Source organism: Prenolepis imparis, unplaced genomic scaffold (genome assembly GCF_030444845.1).
Source record: "Prenolepis imparis isolate NDT839.2.m4 unplaced genomic scaffold, iyPreImpa1.0 SCAF_3, whole genome shotgun sequence".
Taxonomy (NCBI): Eukaryota; Metazoa; Arthropoda; class Insecta; order Hymenoptera; family Formicidae; genus Prenolepis; species Prenolepis imparis.
Window position 1 is genome coordinate 22,998,683 of NW_028141161.1, and position 19,410 is coordinate 23,018,092.

The following is a 19,410-nucleotide window of genomic DNA, read 5'->3' on the forward strand; positions in this document are numbered from 1 at the left end:
CTCTCCCTAGGCTTATTTCATTTCCCCCTAGAAATCCCCTAAATAGCCCCTATTGGCTGGCAGACCAATGAAAATGTTAGGGTGTGTCACGTCCCGGTGACTTTTCTTATTATATACAGAGAGAAACCTGAGAGCGGCCACCGCGATTCAATGGACGCGTGTACTGATGCGCCCCCTGAGAAAGTAGACGTGAACTACGTCGTAACGCTCGGTAAAAAATATAGAATATGGTTCGAATCCGTGATATGGTTCATATCCAAACTATTCGGATAAGAACCGAGTTGAGAACCAGATGAGTCAGACAAGGACCAACAATCCATCGCTCTAGCTTTGTCTCACCAACGATGAGCGTCTCGTGGACTCGTGCGGCGGCAGGCACGAGATTTCGCCTCTCGCCGTAGCGTTCCACGTAATTCGAGGACAAAATTTTATGACGTTAAACTTTGGGCAATATATAAAAAATTAAATATATTAAATATAAGGTGTAAGATCAGATTATAAGTTGAATAAAAATTATATCCAGTTTGTTGAGTACATTAAAAAAATTGTTTTTTGAAAGTGTATATTAAAAAAAATTATTGAATTAATTTTGTTTTAGATGAATAAATATTCTAATTTGCATAAATAATAAAAAAAAAGTGCGAGTGACGGGAATTGAACCCCACTCGTAGTACGTACACTTAAGTCCGTGGTTATCACGTTACTGATTGTGAGTCGGGTTCGATTCCCGTCACTCGCATTTTTTTTTATTATTTATGCAAATTAGAATATTTATTCATGTAAAACAAATTTAATTCAACAATTTTTTAATTTGCACTTTCAATAAAGCGTTTTATTATTTGTTTCATTTTGTATTAAATATAATGTGTAGAATCAGATTATAAGTTGAATAAAAATTATATCCAGTTTTTTGAGTACATTAAAAAAATTGTTTTTTGAAAGTGTATATTAAAAAAAATTGTTGAATTAATTTTGTTTTAGATGAATAAATATTCTAATTTGCATAAATAATAAAAAAAAAGTGCGAGTGACGGGAATTGAACCCGACTCGTAGTACGTACACTTAAGTCCGTGGTTATCACGTTACTGATTGTGAGTCGGGTTCGATTTCAGAGCAATTATATATAAAATGTTTAAATATCTGCGTTTACGCGACAAACGTACACAGGACAAAGCGAATGAAACATTAACAACGTGAAATAATGTCCCACGGTCTGAAAATAATGCATATCGCACCGCCGCGCCGGGGTCAGGGCCACAAGCATCCTATATCGGAAACAACAATTTATCCCGCGAGTCGGGCGGCAAATCGGCCAATAACATTGTTCGAGCGGCCGAGCACGCTTCCCGGATAAGAATAAATTTATCATTGGGAGCCCGCGATATTTGTGCACGATAAGCGGGAATAACCTGGCGCGAAAGCCATTTGCGATACATGCACGCGAGCCGACTCTCGTCTCTTTTTCTCTTTCTCTTTCTCGCTTTTTCTCACAGATCTCGCACGAAAGTGGTTTTCCCGTGGGAATAAGCAGGCAACGCGAATCCCGGTAAGAAAGCTCCGCGCAGCCTCACGTACGTGACATTCCAGTCGCGTTGTACTAGCACATTGCCACTGTGCCTTACGCGATTCCGTCATGCTCGTAAGTGCAAGTGAGCAAGCGGCGATCCCATGCCCTTATTTCCACATTATTGTTACGAAGGTTGTATGTGTATGTGTGTGTGTGTGTTCTAACTCTTGTATTATCTTCTAATCCTTGCAGCTAAAAACGGTAGAGGCTGCTCGACAAGGGGATATTAAATCATTTCTACCGACATTGTATAATATTATCATTGACATCTTTCGCGATGACAATTTAATTTTATCTCGTGAAAAAGATGCATTATAAAATAAAATGTGCAGAAAGGAGATCTTTTCGAATTTCTTCAACAAATCTATTTTTAGAGACTTTTTTGGAGAGATTATTATTCGGATATCATCGAGCACGGTAAAATCATACGCGAAAAACGAGGAGGAAACCGCTAGTAGATGTTACGCTTCCGCAAGTAGGTTACCGTAACCGTGGTATCGGCGCTACCATAAATTCGCACGATACATCGATAGCGTTCAGCGTGTACATACACAGGTTTACCAAGCGGGAATAGTGGATAGGCTGATATCGCTCTGTAATAAACGGTATAATTTATCACGACGCACGCGGAGAGCGCAAACGCGCGCGCTGCGTGTGTCATACAGGCAGGCAGGCAGTCAGGTCGGACAGGTACGCAGGTACGTACGCACGTATGTGATGTAACGACTTTTTTCATCAGGAGAGAGAACGGACCGGGCCGCCACGTCGGGTTTCAGTTATCCGCGCTGCATTATGACACTTATCCTGCCTAATGCATCGGCTAACTACTGGCTTGGATATCACTCCATAAACTAGATTGCCGTGTAGGATGCGTTTAAATGTGCGATAAATTCGATTGCGTAAACGCACATTTATGCGCGTAATGTAATTAAAAAAGAGTTGATAAATCGTTAAAAATTTATTTTAATAATAATATGGTCTCAACATTAATTTTAAATAATTTTTATGGTATATTATTATGCACAATTTTGTTGAAGATGTTTTTCTTAAAACTGAAATTAATAAATTCAGTGGAGATGTCAGCAAAATTTATATGAGAAATGAGAAAATTAATTTAAAAAATTAATTATTAAAAAAAAAATTTTTTTAATTTACTCAGGAAACTGGATATAATTTTTATTCAACTTATAACCTGATTTTACATATTATATAATATATACGGCAATAGAGCACGAAAATGTTTGCGCAGCCGGTAATTAATAACGCTGATGGAATAAAATCCAGATGATTACATTCAAGTCTCTGGGTTTACCATGTATGTAGACAAGGAGATCATCGGCATAAAAGTTGTATTTACAATGCTAAAGCACAAGACCGAAATCAGATAGGTACAGCATAAACAGTAGGGGTCCAAAAACTGAACCTTGTGGTACTCCAGTGCTGACTGGTAATAACGATGAAAGCGTGTTCTCAACTCCATCCTTGACAGCTTGCGTCCGTTCTATTAAATATGAGTATACCCACCGCACTGTGCTGTCTGTGAAGTTTAGTTTTCTCAGTTTCTTGATCAGTAAGAGATGATCCACTCTGTCAAACGCCTTAGAAAAGTCGAAGAAAACCGAAACGGTTACCATCCTGCAATCAGCAGCCTGTCTCACTTCATCCATCATTCTTATAAGACTTGTTTACGTAGAGTAATAGTTTCTATAAGCAGACTGGTAAGGATCGTAAAGGTCTGCATCCTCCATGTACATGCGAATCTGTTCACTAGCCACTCTCTCCATTGCCTTCGATAATGTGGGAAGGATGGAAATAGGTCTATAGTGTTGCAGAGATGTTGGATTTTTAACCTTGGGAATCGGACAAATAAGCGCCGATTTCCACTGCCTCGGAAAGGCTCCATTCATCAGAGAGAAATTAAAAAGGTGTTCAATAATAGGCATCAAAGATTGTATTGACATCTTCAACATCCTCAGAGACATCGCGTCCATGCCAACCGCATTAGACTTGATCCTGGCTACTGCTTTTGCGATTGTAAAAGGCGTAACGTATTTCCAGTGAGTCTTCATCACTGAAAGGTCCCGATAGCACATCCTCAAGGGTATCCGGAGGATTACAGCTTCCAGAAGGACGTTTCAAGCACAAAAAACTCATTCAACTCTTCGATTGAGTGCGTAAGTCGCACTCGACTGTCATTGGTCTTAATGAGTCCGAGCTGTCGTAACCCGCTCCAAACGTCTTTAGCATTGCTCGTCCGATTAAAAATATTAGTGTAATAAACACTCTGCAGAGCGAACAAGATTCTGAGCATTATTACGCAGGGCCTTATATCGATTGTTATGAGTATCACATTTATTTTTTAGCCAAGCTCTTCTAGCCAGGTCTCTATTTCGCATAGCCATCCTTATGTCCTCCGTTAGCCATGGTGCCGGCAAGTTCTTAAAATGTCGTATTTTTAACGGTATATGCACGTCGAAAACCTCTAGAAGTTTGGCATTGAATACATCAATCTTCACGTCGATGTTACTTGAGTTCAAAAGGTCTGTCCAATCAATTCTCTCGACATCCGACTGAAATGAGGCAGTATTAAATGCACTCCAGTCTCTGCAGAGAACATGTCTCACACATCGGTGTTGTATCTTAATTCCATATCTTATAAATATAAGATCATGTGCTGATAAAAATGCTGCTTCGTATTGTCCATAGTCTTTAAGCTTGGCCATGTCGTCAACGATACACAGATCCAAAAGCGTACTAGAGCCCTTTAGGTGATGAGTAGATCTAAAGGTACGAGATGCAAGTCCGATGCGGTGACAAAAGTATTCAGCTGCTGACTATCAAATGTAGTTATATTAATATCCGCATTAAAATCTCCAAATATTATTGAATGCCCATAGCCAACCTGCAACTCCAGGAATGATTGGAAAAATTCGTTTATATAACCAGCGTTAGGAGGTCGATAGACTACAGCCAACAGTAACTTAACTGTGTTATTAAAATATATTTCAGAAATAATATATTCCGGTCTAACAACAAGCGACCCTGCACAACTGCGAAGAGTAGAGGCACAAAGACGATCAGAAAGATAAAATCCCACTCCACCACCATTCTTGCCCTCCCTATCGCACCTATGAAGAGAATATCCAGGAAGCCTAATCATAGCATCGGAGATGCCAGGCCGAAACCACCTCTCAGACATACAAATAATATGAAAGTCAGAATAAGCAAAACGGTGCCGAAATTCATCAAAATGCGCGTAGAGAGACTGGCAATTAACATAACAGATCTTGATGTCCTCCAAATTATTAATCTTAACAGTCATAGTTGATGTACGTTATCCTATCTTCGATCCTTCTGCGCAGTATAGGGCACTTCACAGCGTTCATAGCAGAATGTCGACTATCACCTTGAGACCCATGATAACGTTCACAGTTGTGACATTTAGATGGTTGACCTCTATTCTTACAATCCCTCGTCTCATGTTTCTCATCGCAGTGCGCGCACGAAGGCTCCGCGTTACAAGTTCCAGCGAAATGTCCGAATGATAGGCATTTATAGCATTGAACTATTCTTATATGATCTGCAAAAGAACATTCAGCATAACGTAGGTAGATTCTTCCACACTAGAATAAGGTCTTGCGCACAGCGAGAGTAATCTCAATAACGCAGCTGGTAGTTTGCTTGTTCTGCTTAAGCATAAATATATACACGACCTTCAAATCCTTCGCATAAGCAGTGTTAAGATTTTGGGCCACTAACTCATTACTTATCTCATCAGCTGACATTTCAGCCGGAATGCCATGCACAATAAGTCTGGGATTCAATTTTGCGTTCTCACATACTTTGAGACCAGCCCCATCGAGCCCAGGGTGCGCTTTGAATTTCTCAATGTTAGGAGAGAAGCCTCAATCCTGACACCGCTATCCCGGGCATTGGTCAATTTTTTGATTCGCAAACTACAGTCTGCCGTTCTAAAAACCCTACACAGAGTCTCCCTGGTAACCTGAGATGAGGCGTATTTATCCTTCACTCTTTCCTCAGGCACCTCCAAAAAGCTTGTAGTCCCGGGCAGCTCCACCGTAGGGCCCCGCGACACACGCACTTCCTCTCTCAGGGAAGAGCTGGCGACAGATGCATAAGATTCGCAAGCTTTATGCGAATTCCCGCCTACAGCATCCTTGCAACAGGCAACTTTTTCTACCTCTGCTCCATGCCTTCTATCAAGGTCACCCAGCACCTCAGCAACAACGTTCCTCACATCCGCCGCCGAGAAATTTACAGATGTCGATATTTCATCTAACACGTTTATCAAGACCGTTGACGCTTCCATGAAAGTGTCCCTGGATGTTCGAAAGCGGCCTCGATCGTCGTTCTCTTTTCCAGTGTTTCCTTACTGGACAAAAGTAGTCTGGATATCGTGTCACTGTGTCTGTCTACAGTAGCCCTAAGCGCATTCATCCTAGACGCATTTAACACCTCAAAGGATCTCTCTAGCATACCTGCATTCAAATTAGCCGCGCTGTTCGACTGCCTCGTGAGCCCCCTCGATCCTTCGCAGTTGTCCTCAGACCCACCGGCTCCTACGCCGGCATCCATCTCTCAGTTGAAAACAAATTGGGTCGAATACGGATTAAGTCGGATAAACATTCAAAATCCAACATCGAAAAAATAGCCAAAATGTCCAGCAAGAAACACTCGCTGACCACAGAGGCAGAAGAAACCTCCTTAAATAAATCGTCAAGAAAAAATAGCACTTGACACCGTAATACTGGAAAAGAAATAATGGCCCCACAGGGCCAGAAAGCGGCAGAAAATCGACAAACAAAGCAAAGATGTCAAAATACACGTCTATGACTACTCACCGATCCCGAGCAAAATACAGAGAGAAAGAAAGAGAGAAAAAGAGAGAGAAGAGATAGTGCGCTAACGCATCCGCGAAGTGAGGATGGGGGTTATATACACAAGCGAAGGTCGCGCGGCAGTTGCAGTCGTACCTCGGCAGCGGCGACAAGAACAACCAGAACTAAGACGACGACAACCTCTACTACTACCCCACTAACCCCCGACACTCGGTGGTCTCAGAGACTCGAGGAGACGACGGATCGCTATGTAACAGCCCCCACCACTTTCCCTCTCCAGCAGCCTGATACGTTAGCCGATAGGTAGGAGTTATATATACATACGAGGCAAGGTCGTGCGGTAGTCTCAGTCGTTCCTCGGTTGCGGCGGCAACGGCGACAACGACAACCAGAATGACAACGACGACAACAACCACCACAACCCCACCACTCTCCCTAGACACTCGGTGGTCTCCGTAACATGAGATGGGTCGCTACGTCACAGCCCTCTCCACCACCACTTTTCCTCTCCGGCGGCCGATACTTCAGCTAATAGATGAAGGTTATATATACGAGGCAAGGTCGCGCGGCAGCCACAATCATTCTTCGGCAGCAGCAGCGGCGACGACAAAACGACTCCAAACCCACCTCACTACTTATTATCCGAAACCTGAGGAGACGACGGGTCGCTACGTCACAGTCCCCACCGATAATTTAGCCGATGGGGGGGCCTATGAATACAAGCAAAGATCGCGCGGCAGCTTCAGTCGTTCCTCGGCAGCGGCGGCGGCAGCAACGACGACCGACGAAGACCGGAACGACAACGACCAAAGCAACTTCTACCACGATCACACCGCCTACTTAGTCACTGAGGCTTTCGACAAGATTGCTCCCCGGGGGCGTCTGCCTAAGGGACTAACAGGACGTCAAAAGACCCCTCCCTAATATGAGATCCAATTTTTTTTTTTTTTTTTTTTTTTTTGATCAGGTCAGGTCAGGTCAGGTTGTGACCGGACGATGGGTCTTGAGAGTTCGGGAGTTATGTGATCTAGGCAGTTTTCCTACCTTTAACACGGTCGCCAGTCCGTTTCTCTATACTACGGACAAGATCTCTGGATCCCCAGAATGAGAACCCCTTCACCAGATGAGTACCGCTGCTGCGTTGTCTATCTGGTCCACAGACAGGACCACTGGATCCCCAGGATGAGAACCCCTGTTCCAGATGGTCACCACTGCTAATTGGTTTACCTTGTCTCCCGACAAGATTTATGGATCCCCAGGATGAGAACCCCTTCTGCAGATGAGCACCTTTACCGCTTCACTGCTCGCTGTACTGCATAGCTTCCTTTGTGAGAGACAAAGGCACAAGATGACGTCATCCAACCGTCACCTTTGTTCGTCATACGAAATGACGCAACACTCGCGTCACACGCGTTGTTAATAATTAATCGGATTAATTATTATTTCAGGAATAACCAGGATATGGCAGCTTCCCGTCTATGCATCAGGATCTGTCCAGGATTCAACAAAGACGTCTCCACGCACAGGATTTCGTTGATGGATAAATGAACGGGCACTCGTTTTTTTTTTTTTTTTTTTTTTTTAATATTATAAATATAAAATATTTATTTAAAAGAATATAAAATATATAACACTCCGGTCACTTCCAAAACAAAATAAAAATTGCGTACAAATAAAAATAAAATTATTTCTTGTCAAAATTGCACGACTGACTCATAAGTACACGGCGGTGGTCGCGAGAGCAATGAGCCCCGGTCCATCTCACGGCTCTCCTTTTATAGGCGCGAGCCCCAACTCTGCAAGATGGCGAGCTCCTTACGCCAGCGCCTCCTATAATTGCGCATAAGCGTCTTAAACCTAAATATTATATTATATTGTTCGCGCTTACCGCTAACAGTTTAACAAACGCTTATTCTATCGCAATTAATATTAATAATAAAAATGAAGATTAAATAATAAACTAAATCTATTCTTCTTATCCTAATCAATGGTAAGTACCATTGATGGTAACCCTGAGTATCGGTAACCTTACCGACTGTGCTCGGTCGGTAAGTCGGTAAGGTTTTGTGTCGACCTTACGGGCGGTCACTTATCGGCCGTCGGTAATGTGTCAGGTTAGGTTAGGTTAGGTTAGGTTAGGTTAGGTTAGGTTAGGTTAGGTTAGGTTAGGTTAGGTTAGGTTAGGTTAGGTTAGGTTAGGTTAGGTTAGGTTAGGTTAGGTTAGGTTAGGTTAGGTTAGGTTAGGTTAGGTTAGGTTAGGTTAGGTTAGGTTAGGTTAGGTTAGGTTAGGTTAGGTTAGGTTAGGTTAGGTTAGGTTAGGTTAGGTTAGGTTAGGTTAGGTTAGGTTAGGTTAGGTTAGGTTAGGTTAGGTTAGGTTAGGTTAGGTTAGGTTAGGTTAGGTTAGGTTAGGTTAGGTTAGGTTAGGTTAGGTTAGGTTAGGTTAGGTTAGGTTAGGTTAGGTTAGGTTAGGTTAGGTTAGGTTAGGTTAGGTTAGGTTAGGTTAGGTTAGGTTAGGTTAGGTTAGGTTAGGTTAGGTTAGGTTAGGTTAGGTTAGGTTAGGTTAGGTTAGGTTAGGTTAGGTTAGGTTAGGTTAGGTTAGGTTAGGTTAGGTTAGGTTAGGTTAGGTTAGGTTAGGTTAGGTTAGGTTAGGTTAGGTTAGGTTAGGTTAGGTTAGGTTAGGTTAGGTTAGGTTAGGTTAGGTTAGGTTAGGTTAGGTTAGGTTAGGTTAGGTTAGGTTAGGTTAGGTTAGGTTAGGTTAGGTTAGGTTAGGTTAGGTTAGGTTAGGTTAGGTTAGGTTAGGTTAGGTTAGGTTAGGTTAGGTTAGGTTAGGTTAGGTTAGGTTAGGTTAGGTTAGGTTAGGTTAGGTTAGGTTAGGTTAGGTTAGGTTAGGTTAGGTTAGGTTAGGTTAGGTTAGGTTAGGTTAGGTTAGGTTAGGTTAGGTTAGGTTAGGTTAGGTTAGGTTAGGTTAGGTTAGGTTAGGTTAGGTTAGGTTAGGTTAGGTTAGGTTAGGTTAGGTTAGGTTAGGTTAGGTTAGGTTAGGTTAGGTTAGGTTAGGTTAGGTTAGGTTAGGTTAGGTTAGGTTAGGTTAGGTTAGGTTAGGTTAGGTTAGGTTAGGTTAGGTTAGGTTAGGTTAGGTTAGGTTAGGTTAGGTTAGGTTAGGTTAGGTTAGGTTAGGTTAGGTTAGGTTAGGTTAGGTTAGGTTAGGTTAGGTTAGGTTAGGTTAGGTTAGGTTAGGTTAGGTTAGGTTAGGTTAGGTTAGGTTAGGTTAGGTTAGGTTAGGTTAGGTTAGGTTAGGTTAGGTTAGGTTAGGTTAGGTTAGGTTAGGTTAGGTTAGGTTAGGTTAGGTTAGGTTAGGTTAGGTTAGGTTAGGTTAGGTTAGGTTAGGTTAGGTTAGGTTAGGTTAGGTTAGGTTAGGTTAGGTTAGGTTAGGTTAGGTTAGGTTAGGTTAGGTTAGGTTAGGTTAGGTTAGGTTAGGTTAGGTTAGGTTAGGTTAGGTTAGGTTAGGTTAGGTTAGGTTAGGTTAGGTTAGGTTAGGTTAGGTTAGGTTAGGTTAGGTTAGGTTAGGTTAGGTTAGGTTAGGTTAGGTTAGGTTAGGTTAGGTTAGGTTAGGTTAGGTTAGGTTAGGTTAGGTTAGGTTAGGTTAGGTTAGGTTAGGTTAGGTTAGGTTAGGTTAGGTTAGGTTAGGTTAGGTTAGGTTAGGTTAGGTTAGGTTAGGTTAGGTTAGGTTAGGTTAGGTTAGGTTAGGTTAGGTTAGGTTAGGTTAGGTTAGGTTAGGTTAGGTTAGGTTAGGTTAGGTTAGGTTAGGTTAGGTTAGGTTAGGTTAGGTTAGGTTAGGTTAGGTTAGGTTAGGTTAGGTTAGGTTAGGTTAGGTTAGGTTAGGTTAGGTTAGGTTAGGTTAGGTTAGGTTAGGTTAGGTTAGGTTAGGTTAGGTTAGGTTAGGTTAGGTTAGGTTAGGTTAGGTTAGGTTAGGTTAGGTTAGGTTAGGTTAGGTTAGGTTAGGTTAGGTTAGGTTAGGTTAGGTTAGGTTAGGTTAGGTTAGGTTAGGTTAGGTTAGGTTAGGTTAGGTTAGGTTAGGTTAGGTTAGGTTAGGTTAGGTTAGGTTAGGTTAGGTTAGGTTAGGTTAGGTTAGGTTAGGTTAGGTTAGGTTAGGTTAGGTTAGGTTAGGTTAGGTTAGGTTAGGTTAGGTTAGGTTAGGTTAGGTTAGGTTAGGTTAGGTTAGGTTAGGTTAGGTTAGGTTAGGTTAGGTTAGGTTAGGTTAGGTTAGGTTAGGTTAGGTTAGGTTAGGTTAGGTTAGGTTAGGTTAGGTTAGGTTAGGTTAGGTTAGGTTAGGTTAGGTTAGGTTAGGTTAGGTTAGGTTAGGTTAGGTTAGGTTAGGTTAGGTTAGGTTAGGTTAGGTTAGGTTAGGTTAGGTTAGGTTAGGTTAGGTTAGGTTAGGTTAGGTTAGGTTAGGTTAGGTTAGGTTAGGTTAGGTTAGGTTAGGTTAGGTTAGGTTAGGTTAGGTTAGGTTAGGTTAGGTTAGGTTAGGTTAGGTTAGGTTAGGTTAGGTTAGGTTAGGTTAGGTTAGGTTAGGTTAGGTTAGGTTAGGTTAGGTTAGGTTAGGTTAGGTTAGGTTAGGTTAGGTTAGGTTAGGTTAGGTTAGGTTAGGTTAGGTTAGGTTAGGTTAGGTTAGGTTAGGTTAGGTTAGGTTAGGTTAGGTTAGGTTAGGTTAGGTTAGGTTAGGTTAGGTTAGGTTAGGTTAGGTTAGGTTAGGTTAGGTTAGGTTAGGTTAGGTTAGGTTAGGTTAGGTTAGGTTAGGTTAGGTTAGGTTAGGTTAGGTTAGGTTAGGTTAGGTTAGGTTAGGTTAGGTTAGGTTAGGTTAGGTTAGGTTAGGTTAGGTTAGGTTAGGTTAGGTTAGGTTAGGTTAGGTTAGGTTAGGTTAGGTTAGGTTAGGTTAGGTTAGGTTAGGTTAGGTTAGGTTAGGTTAGGTTAGGTTAGGTTAGGTTAGGTTAGGTTAGGTTAGGTTAGGTTAGGTTAGGTTAGGTTAGGTTAGGTTAGGTTAGGTTAGGTTAGGTTAGGTTAGGTTAGGTTAGGTTAGGTTAGGTTAGGTTAGGTTAGGTTAGGTTAGGTTAGGTTAGGTTAGGTTAGGTTAGGTTAGGTTAGGTTAGGTTAGGTTAGGTTAGGTTAGGTTAGGTTAGGTTAGGTTAGGTTAGGTTAGGTTAGGTTAGGTTAGGTTAGGTTAGGTTAGGTTAGGTTAGGTTAGGTTAGGTTAGGTTAGGTTAGGTTAGGTTAGGTTAGGTTAGGTTAGGTTAGGTTAGGTTAGGTTAGGTTAGGTTAGGTTAGGTTAGGTTAGGTTAGGTTAGGTTAGGTTAGGTTAGGTTAGGTTAGGTTAGGTTAGGTTAGGTTAGGTTAGGTTAGGTTAGGTTAGGTTAGGTTAGGTTAGGTTAGGTTAGGTTAGGTTAGGTTAGGTTAGGTTAGGTTAGGTTAGGTTAGGTTAGGTTAGGTTAGGTTAGGTTAGGTTAGGTTAGGTTAGGTTAGGTTAGGTTAGGTTAGGTTAGGTTAGGTTAGGTTAGGTTAGGTTAGGTTAGGTTAGGTTAGGTTAGGTTAGGTTAGGTTAGGTTAGGTTAGGTTAGGTTAGGTTAGGTTAGGTTAGGTTAGGTTAGGTTAGGTTAGGTTAGGTTAGGTTAGGTTAGGTTAGGTTAGGTTAGGTTAGGTTAGGTTAGGTTAGGTTAGGTTAGGTTAGGTTAGGTTAGGTTAGGTTAGGTTAGGTTAGGTTAGGTTAGGTTAGGTTAGGTTAGGTTAGGTTAGGTTAGGTTAGGTTAGGTTAGGTTAGGTTAGGTTAGGTTAGGTTAGGTTAGGTTAGGTTAGGTTAGGTTAGGTTAGGTTAGGTTAGGTTAGGTTAGGTTAGGTTAGGTTAGGTTAGGTTAGGTTAGGTTAGGTTAGGTTAGGTTAGGTTAGGTTAGGTTAGGTTAGGTTAGGTTAGGTTAGGTTAGGTTAGGTTAGGTTAGGTTAGGTTAGGTTAGGTTAGGTTAGGTTAGGTTAGGTTAGGTTAGGTTAGGTTAGGTTAGGTTAGGTTAGGTTAGGTTAGGTTAGGTTAGGTTAGGTTAGGTTAGGTTAGGTTAGGTTAGGTTAGGTTAGGTTAGGTTAGGTTAGGTTAGGTTAGGTTAGGTTAGGTTAGGTTAGGTTAGGTTAGGTTAGGTTAGGTTAGGTTAGGTTAGGTTAGGTTAGGTTAGGTTAGGTTAGGTTAGGTTAGGTTAGGTTAGGTTAGGTTAGGTTAGGTTAGGTTAGGTTAGGTTAGGTTAGGTTAGGTTAGGTTAGGTTAGGTTAGGTTAGGTTAGGTTAGGTTAGGTTAGGTTAGGTTAGGTTAGGTTAGGTTAGGTTAGGTTAGGTTAGGTTAGGTTAGGTTAGGTTAGGTTAGGTTAGGTTAGGTTAGGTTAGGTTAGGTTAGGTTAGGTTAGGTTAGGTTAGGTTAGGTTAGGTTAGGTTAGGTTAGGTTAGGTTAGGTTAGGTTAGGTTAGGTTAGGTTAGGTTAGGTTAGGTTAGGTTAGGTTAGGTTAGGTTAGGTTAGGTTAGGTTAGGTTAGGTTAGGTTAGGTTAGGTTAGGTTAGGTTAGGTTAGGTTAGGTTAGGTTAGGTTAGGTTAGGTTAGGTTAGGTTAGGTTAGGTTAGGTTAGGTTAGGTTAGGTTAGGTTAGGTTAGGTTAGGTTAGGTTAGGTTAGGTTAGGTTAGGTTAGGTTAGGTTAGGTTAGGTTAGGTTAGGTTAGGTTAGGTTAGGTTAGGTTAGGTTAGGTTAGGTTAGGTTAGGTTAGGTTAGGTTAGGTTAGGTTAGGTTAGGTTAGGTTAGGTTAGGTTAGGTTAGGTTAGGTTAGGTTAGGTTAGGTTAGGTTAGGTTAGGTTAGGTTAGGTTAGGTTAGGTTAGGTTAGGTTAGGTTAGGTTAGGTTAGGTTAGGTTAGGTTAGGTTAGGTTAGGTTAGGTTAGGTTAGGTTAGGTTAGGTTAGGTTAGGTTAGGTTAGGTTAGGTTAGGTTAGGTTAGGTTAGGTTAGGTTAGGTTAGGTTAGGTTAGGTTAGGTTAGGTTAGGTTAGGTTAGGTTAGGTTAGGTTAGGTTAGGTTAGGTTAGGTTAGGTTAGGTTAGGTTAGGTTAGGTTAGGTTAGGTTAGGTTAGGTTAGGTTAGGTTAGGTTAGGTTAGGTTAGGTTAGGTTAGGTTAGGTTAGGTTAGGTTAGGTTAGGTTAGGTTAGGTTAGGTTAGGTTAGGTTAGGTTAGGTTAGGTTAGGTTAGGTTAGGTTAGGTTAGGTTAGGTTAGGTTAGGTTAGGTTAGGTTAGGTTAGGTTAGGTTAGGTTAGGTTAGGTTAGGTTAGGTTAGGTTAGGTTAGGTTAGGTTAGGTTAGGTTAGGTTAGGTTAGGTTAGGTTAGGTTAGGTTAGGTTAGGTTAGGTTAGGTTAGGTTAGGTTAGGTTAGGTTAGGTTAGGTTAGGTTAGGTTAGGTTAGGTTAGGTTAGGTTAGGTTAGGTTAGGTTAGGTTAGGTTAGGTTAGGTTAGGTTAGGTTAGGTTAGGTTAGGTTAGGTTAGGTTAGGTTAGGTTAGGTTAGGTTAGGTTAGGTTAGGTTAGGTTAGGTTAGGTTAGGTTAGGTTAGGTTAGGTTAGGTTAGGTTAGGTTAGGTTAGGTTAGGTTAGGTTAGGTTAGGTTAGGTTAGGTTAGGTTAGGTTAGGTTAGGTTAGGTTAGGTTAGGTTAGGTTAGGTTAGGTTAGGTTAGGTTAGGTTAGGTTAGGTTAGGTTAGGTTAGGTTAGGTTAGGTTAGGTTAGGTTAGGTTAGGTTAGGTTAGGTTAGGTTAGGTTAGGTTAGGTTAGGTTAGGTTAGGTTAGGTTAGGTTAGGTTAGGTTAGGTTAGGTTAGGTTAGGTTAGGTTAGGTTAGGTTAGGTTAGGTTAGGTTAGGTTAGGTTAGGTTAGGTTAGGTTAGGTTAGGTTAGGTTAGGTTAGGTTAGGTTAGGTTAGGTTAGGTTAGGTTAGGTTAGGTTAGGTTAGGTTAGGTTAGGTTAGGTTAGGTTAGGTTAGGTTAGGTTAGGTTAGGTTAGGTTAGGTTAGGTTAGGTTAGGTTAGGTTAGGTTAGGTTAGGTTAGGTTAGGTTAGGTTAGGTTAGGTTAGGTTAGGTTAGGTTAGGTTAGGTTAGGTTAGGTTAGGTTAGGTTAGGTTAGGTTAGGTTAGGTTAGGTTAGGTTAGGTTAGGTTAGGTTAGGTTAGGTTAGGTTAGGTTAGGTTAGGTTAGGTTAGGTTAGGTTAGGTTAGGTTAGGTTAGGTTAGGTTAGGTTAGGTTAGGTTAGGTTAGGTTAGGTTAGGTTAGGTTAGGTTAGGTTAGGTTAGGTTAGGTTAGGTTAGGTTAGGTTAGGTTAGGTTAGGTTAGGTTAGGTTAGGTTAGGTTAGGTTAGGTTAGGTTAGGTTAGGTTAGGTTAGGTTAGGTTAGGTTAGGTTAGGTTAGGTTAGGTTAGGTTAGGTTAGGTTAGGTTAGGTTAGGTTAGGTTAGGTTAGGTTAGGTTAGGTTAGGTTAGGTTAGGTTAGGTTAGGTTAGGTTAGGTTAGGTTAGGTTAGGTTAGGTTAGGTTAGGTTAGGTTAGGTTAGGTTAGGTTAGGTTAGGTTAGGTTAGGTTAGGTTAGGTTAGGTTAGGTTAGGTTAGGTTAGGTTAGGTTAGGTTAGGTTAGGTTAGGTTAGGTTAGGTTAGGTTAGGTTAGGTTAGGTTAGGTTAGGTTAGGTTAGGTTAGGTTAGGTTAGGTTAGGTTAGGTTAGGTTAGGTTAGGTTAGGTTAGGTTAGGTTAGGTTAGGTTAGGTTAGGTTAGGTTAGGTTAGGTTAGGTTAGGTTAGGTTAGGTTAGGTTAGGTTAGGTTAGGTTAGGTTAGGTTAGGTTAGGTTAGGTTAGGTTAGGTTAGGTTAGGTTAGGTTAGGTTAGGTTAGGTTAGGTTAGGTTAGGTTAGGTTAGGTTAGGTTAGGTTAGGTTAGGTTAGGTTAGGTTAGGTTAGGTTAGGTTAGGTTAGGTTAGGTTAGGTTAGGTTAGGTTAGGTTAGGTTAGGTTAGGTTAGGTTAGGTTAGGTTAGGTTAGGTTAGGTTAGGTTAGGTTAGGTTAGGTTAGGTTAGGTTAGGTTAGGTTAGGTTAGGTTAGGTTAGGTTAGGTTAGGTTAGGTTAGGTTAGGTTAGGTTAGGTTAGGTTAGGTTAGGTTAGGTTAGGTTAGGTTAGGTTAGGTTAGGTTAGGTTAGGTTAGGTTAGGTTAGGTTAGGTTAGGTTAGGTTAGGTTAGGTTAGGTTAGGTTAGGTTAGGTTAGGTTAGGTTAGGTTAGGTTAGGTTAGGTTAGGTTAGGTTAGGTTAGGTTAGGTTAGGTTAGGTTAGGTTAGGTTAGGTTAGGTTAGGTTAGGTTAGGTTAGGTTAGGTTAGGTTAGGTTAGGTTAGGTTAGGTTAGGTTAGGTTAGGTTAGGTTAGGTTAGGTTAGGTTAGGTTAGGTTAGGTTAGGTTAGGTTAGGTTAGGTTAGGTTAGGTTAGGTTAGGTTAGGTTAGGTTAGGTTAGGTTAGGTTAGGTTAGGTTAGGTTAGGTTAGGTTAGGTTAGGTTAGGTTAGGTTAGGTTAGGTTAGGTTAGGTTAGGTTAGGTTAGGTTAGGTTAGGTTAGGTTAGGTTAGGTTAGGTTAGGTTAGGTTAGGTTAGGTTAGGTTAGGTTAGGTTAGGTTAGGTTAGGTTAGGTTAGGTTAGGTTAGGTTAGGTTAGGTTAGGTTAGGTTAGGTTAGGTTAGGTTAGGTTAGGTTAGGTTAGGTTAGGTTAGGTTAGGTTAGGTTAGGTTAGGTTAGGTTAGGTTAGGTTAGGTTAGGTTAGGTTAGGTTAGGTTAGGTTAGGTTAGGTTAGGTTAGGTTAGGTTAGGTTAGGTTAGGTTAGGTTAGGTTAGGTTAGGTTAGGTTAGGTTAGGTTAGGTTAGGTTAGGTTAGGTTAGGTTAGGTTAGGTTAGGTTAGGTTAGGTTAGGTTAGGTTAGGTTAGGTTAGGTTAGGTTAGGTTAGGTTAGGTTAGGTTAGGTTAGGTTAGGTTAGGTTAGGTTAGGTTAGGTTAGGTTAGGTTAGGTTAGGTTAGGTTAGGTTAGGTTAGGTTAGGTTAGGTTAGGTTAGGTTAGGTTAGGTTAGGTTAGGTTAGGTTAGGTTAGGTTAGGTTAGGTTAGGTTAGGTTAGGTTAGGTTAGGTTAGGTTAGGTTAGGTTAGGTTAGGTTAGGTTAGGTTAGGTTAGGTTAGGTTAGGTTAGGTTAGGTTAGGTTAGGTTAGGTTAGGTTAGGTTAGGTTAGGTTAGGTTAGGTTAGGTTAGGTTAGGTTAGGTTAGGTTAGGTTAGGTTAGGTTAGGTTAGGTTAGGTTAGGTTAGGTTCAGGTTAGGTTAGGTTAGGTTAGGTTAGGTTAGGTTAGGTTAGGTTAGGTTAGGTTAGGTTAGGTTAGGTTAGGTTAGGTTAGGTTAGGTTAGGTTAGGTTAGGTTAGGTTAGGTTAGGTTAGGTTAGGTTAGGTTAGGTTAGGTTAGGTTAGGTTAGGTTAGGTTAGGTTAGGTTAGGTTAGGTTAGGTTAGGTTAGGTTAGGTTAGGTTAGGTTAGGTTAGGTTAGGTTAGGTTAGGTTAGGTTAGGTTAGGTTAGGTTAGGTTAGGTTAGGTTAGGTTAGGTTAGGTTAGGTTAGGTTAGGTTAGGTTAGGTTAGGTTAGGTTAGGTTAGGTTAGGTTAGGTTAGGTTAGGTTAGGTTAGGTTAGGTTAGGTTAGGTTAGGTTAGGTTAGGTTAGGTTAGGTTAGGTTAGGTTAGGTTAGGTTAGGTTAGGTTAGGTTAGGTTAGGTTAGGTTAGGTTAGGTTAGGTTAGGTTAGGTTAGGTTAGGTTAGGTTAGGTTAGGTTAGGTTAGGTTAGGTTAGGTTAGGTTAGGTTAGGTTAGGTTAGGTTAGGTTAGGTTAGGTTAGGTTAGGTTAGGTTAGGTTAGGTTAGGTTAGGTTAGGTTAGGTTAGGTTAGGTTAGGTTAGGTTAGGTTAGGTTAGGTTAGGTTAGGTTAGGTTAGGTTAGGTTAGGTTAGGTTAGGTTAGGTTAGGTTAGGTTAGGTTAGGTTAGGTTAGGTTAGGTTAGGTTAGGTTAGGTTAGGTTAGGTTAGGTTAGGTTAGGTTAGGTTAGGTTAGGTTAGGTTAGGTTAGGTTAGGTTAGGTTAGGTTAGGTTAGGTTAGGTTAGGTTAGGTTAGGTTAGGTTAGGTTAGGTTAGGTTAGGTTAGGTTAGGTTAGGTTAGGTTAGGTTAGGTTAGGTTAGGTTAGGTTAGGTTAGGTTAGGTTAGGTTAGGTTAGGTTAGGTTAGGTTAGGTTAGGTTAGGTTAGGTTAGGTTAGGTTAGGTTAGGTTAGGTTAGGTTAGGTTAGGTTAGGTTAGGTTAGGTTAGGTTAGGTTAGGTTAGGTTAGGTTAGGTTAGGTTAGGTTAGGTTAGGTTAGGTTAGGTTAGGTTAGGTTAGGTTAGGTTAGGTTAGGTTAGGTTAGGTTAGGTTAGGTTAGGTTAGGTTAGGTTAGGTTAGGTTAGGTTAGGTTAGGTTAGGTTAGGTTAGGTTAGGTTAGGTTAGGTTAGGTTAGGTTAGGTTAGGTTAGGTTAGGTTAGGTTAGGTTAGGTTAGGTTAGGTTAGGTTAGGTTAGGTTAGGTTAGGTTAGGTTAGGTTAGGTTAGGTTAGGTTAGGTTAGGTTAGGTTAGGTTAGGTTAGGTTAGGTTAGGTTAGGTTAGGTTAGGTTAGGTTAGGTTAGGTTAGGTTAGGTTAGGTTAGGTTAGGTTAGGTTAGGTTAGGTTAGGTTAGGTTAGGTTAGGTTAGGTTAGGTTAGGTTAGGTTAGGTTAGGTTAGGTTAGGTTAGGTTAGGTTAGGTTAGGTTAGGTTAGGTTAGGTTAGGTTAGGTTAGGTTAGGTTAGGTTAGGTTAGGTTAGGTTAGGTTAGGTTAGGTTAGGTTAGGTTAGGTTAGGTTAGGTTAGGTTAGGTTAGGTTAGGTTAGGTTAGGTTAGGTTAGGTTAGGTTAGGTTAGGTTAGGTTAGGTTAGGTTAGGTTAGGTTAGGTTAGGTTAGGTTAGGTTAGGTTAGGTTAGGTTAGGTTAGGTTAGGTTAGGTTAGGTTAGGTTAGGTTAGGTTAGGTTAGGTTAGGTTAGGTTAGGTTAGGTTAGGTTAGGTTAGGTTAGGTTAGGTTAGGTTAGGTTAGGTTAGGTTAGGTTAGGTTAGGTTAGGTTAGGTTAGGTTAGGTTAGGTTAGGTTAGGTTAGGTTAGGTTAGGTTAGGTTAGGTTAGGTTAGGTTAGGTTAGGTTAGGTTAGGTTAGGTTAGGTTAGGTTAGGTTAGGTTAGGTTAGGTTAGGTTAGGTTAGGTTAGGTTAGGTTAGGTTAGGTTAGGTTAGGTTAGGTTAGGTTAGGTTAGGTTAGGTTAGGTTAGGTTAGGTTAGGTTAGGTTAGGTTAGGTTAGGTTAGGTTAGGTTAGGTTAGGTTAGGTTAGGTTAGGTTAGGTTAGGTTAGGTTAGGTTAGGTTAGGTTAGGTTAGGTTAGGTTAGGTTAGGTTAGGTTAGGTTAGGTTAGGTTAGGTTAGGTTAGGTTAGGTTAGGTTAGGTTAGGTTAGGTTAGGTTAGGTTAGGTTAGGTTAGGTTAGGTTAGGTTAGGTTAGGTTAGGTTAGGTTAGGTTAGGTTAGGTTAGGTTAGGTTAGGTTAGGTTAGGTTAGGTTAGGTTAGGTTAGGTTAGGTTAGGTTAGGTTAGGTTAGGTTAGGTTAGGTTAGGTTAGGTTAGGTTAGGTTAGGTTAGGTTAGGTTAGGTTAGGTTAGGTTAGGTTAGGTTAGGTTAGGTTAGGTTAGGTTAGGTTAGGTTAGGTTAGGTTAGGTTAGGTTAGGTTAGGTTAGGTTAGGTTAGGTTAGGTTAGGTTAGGTTAGGTTAGGTTAGGTTAGGTTAGGTTAGGTTAGGTTAGGTTAGGTTAGGTTAGGTTAGGTTAGGTTAGGTTAGGTTAGGTTAGGTTAGGTTAGGTTAGGTT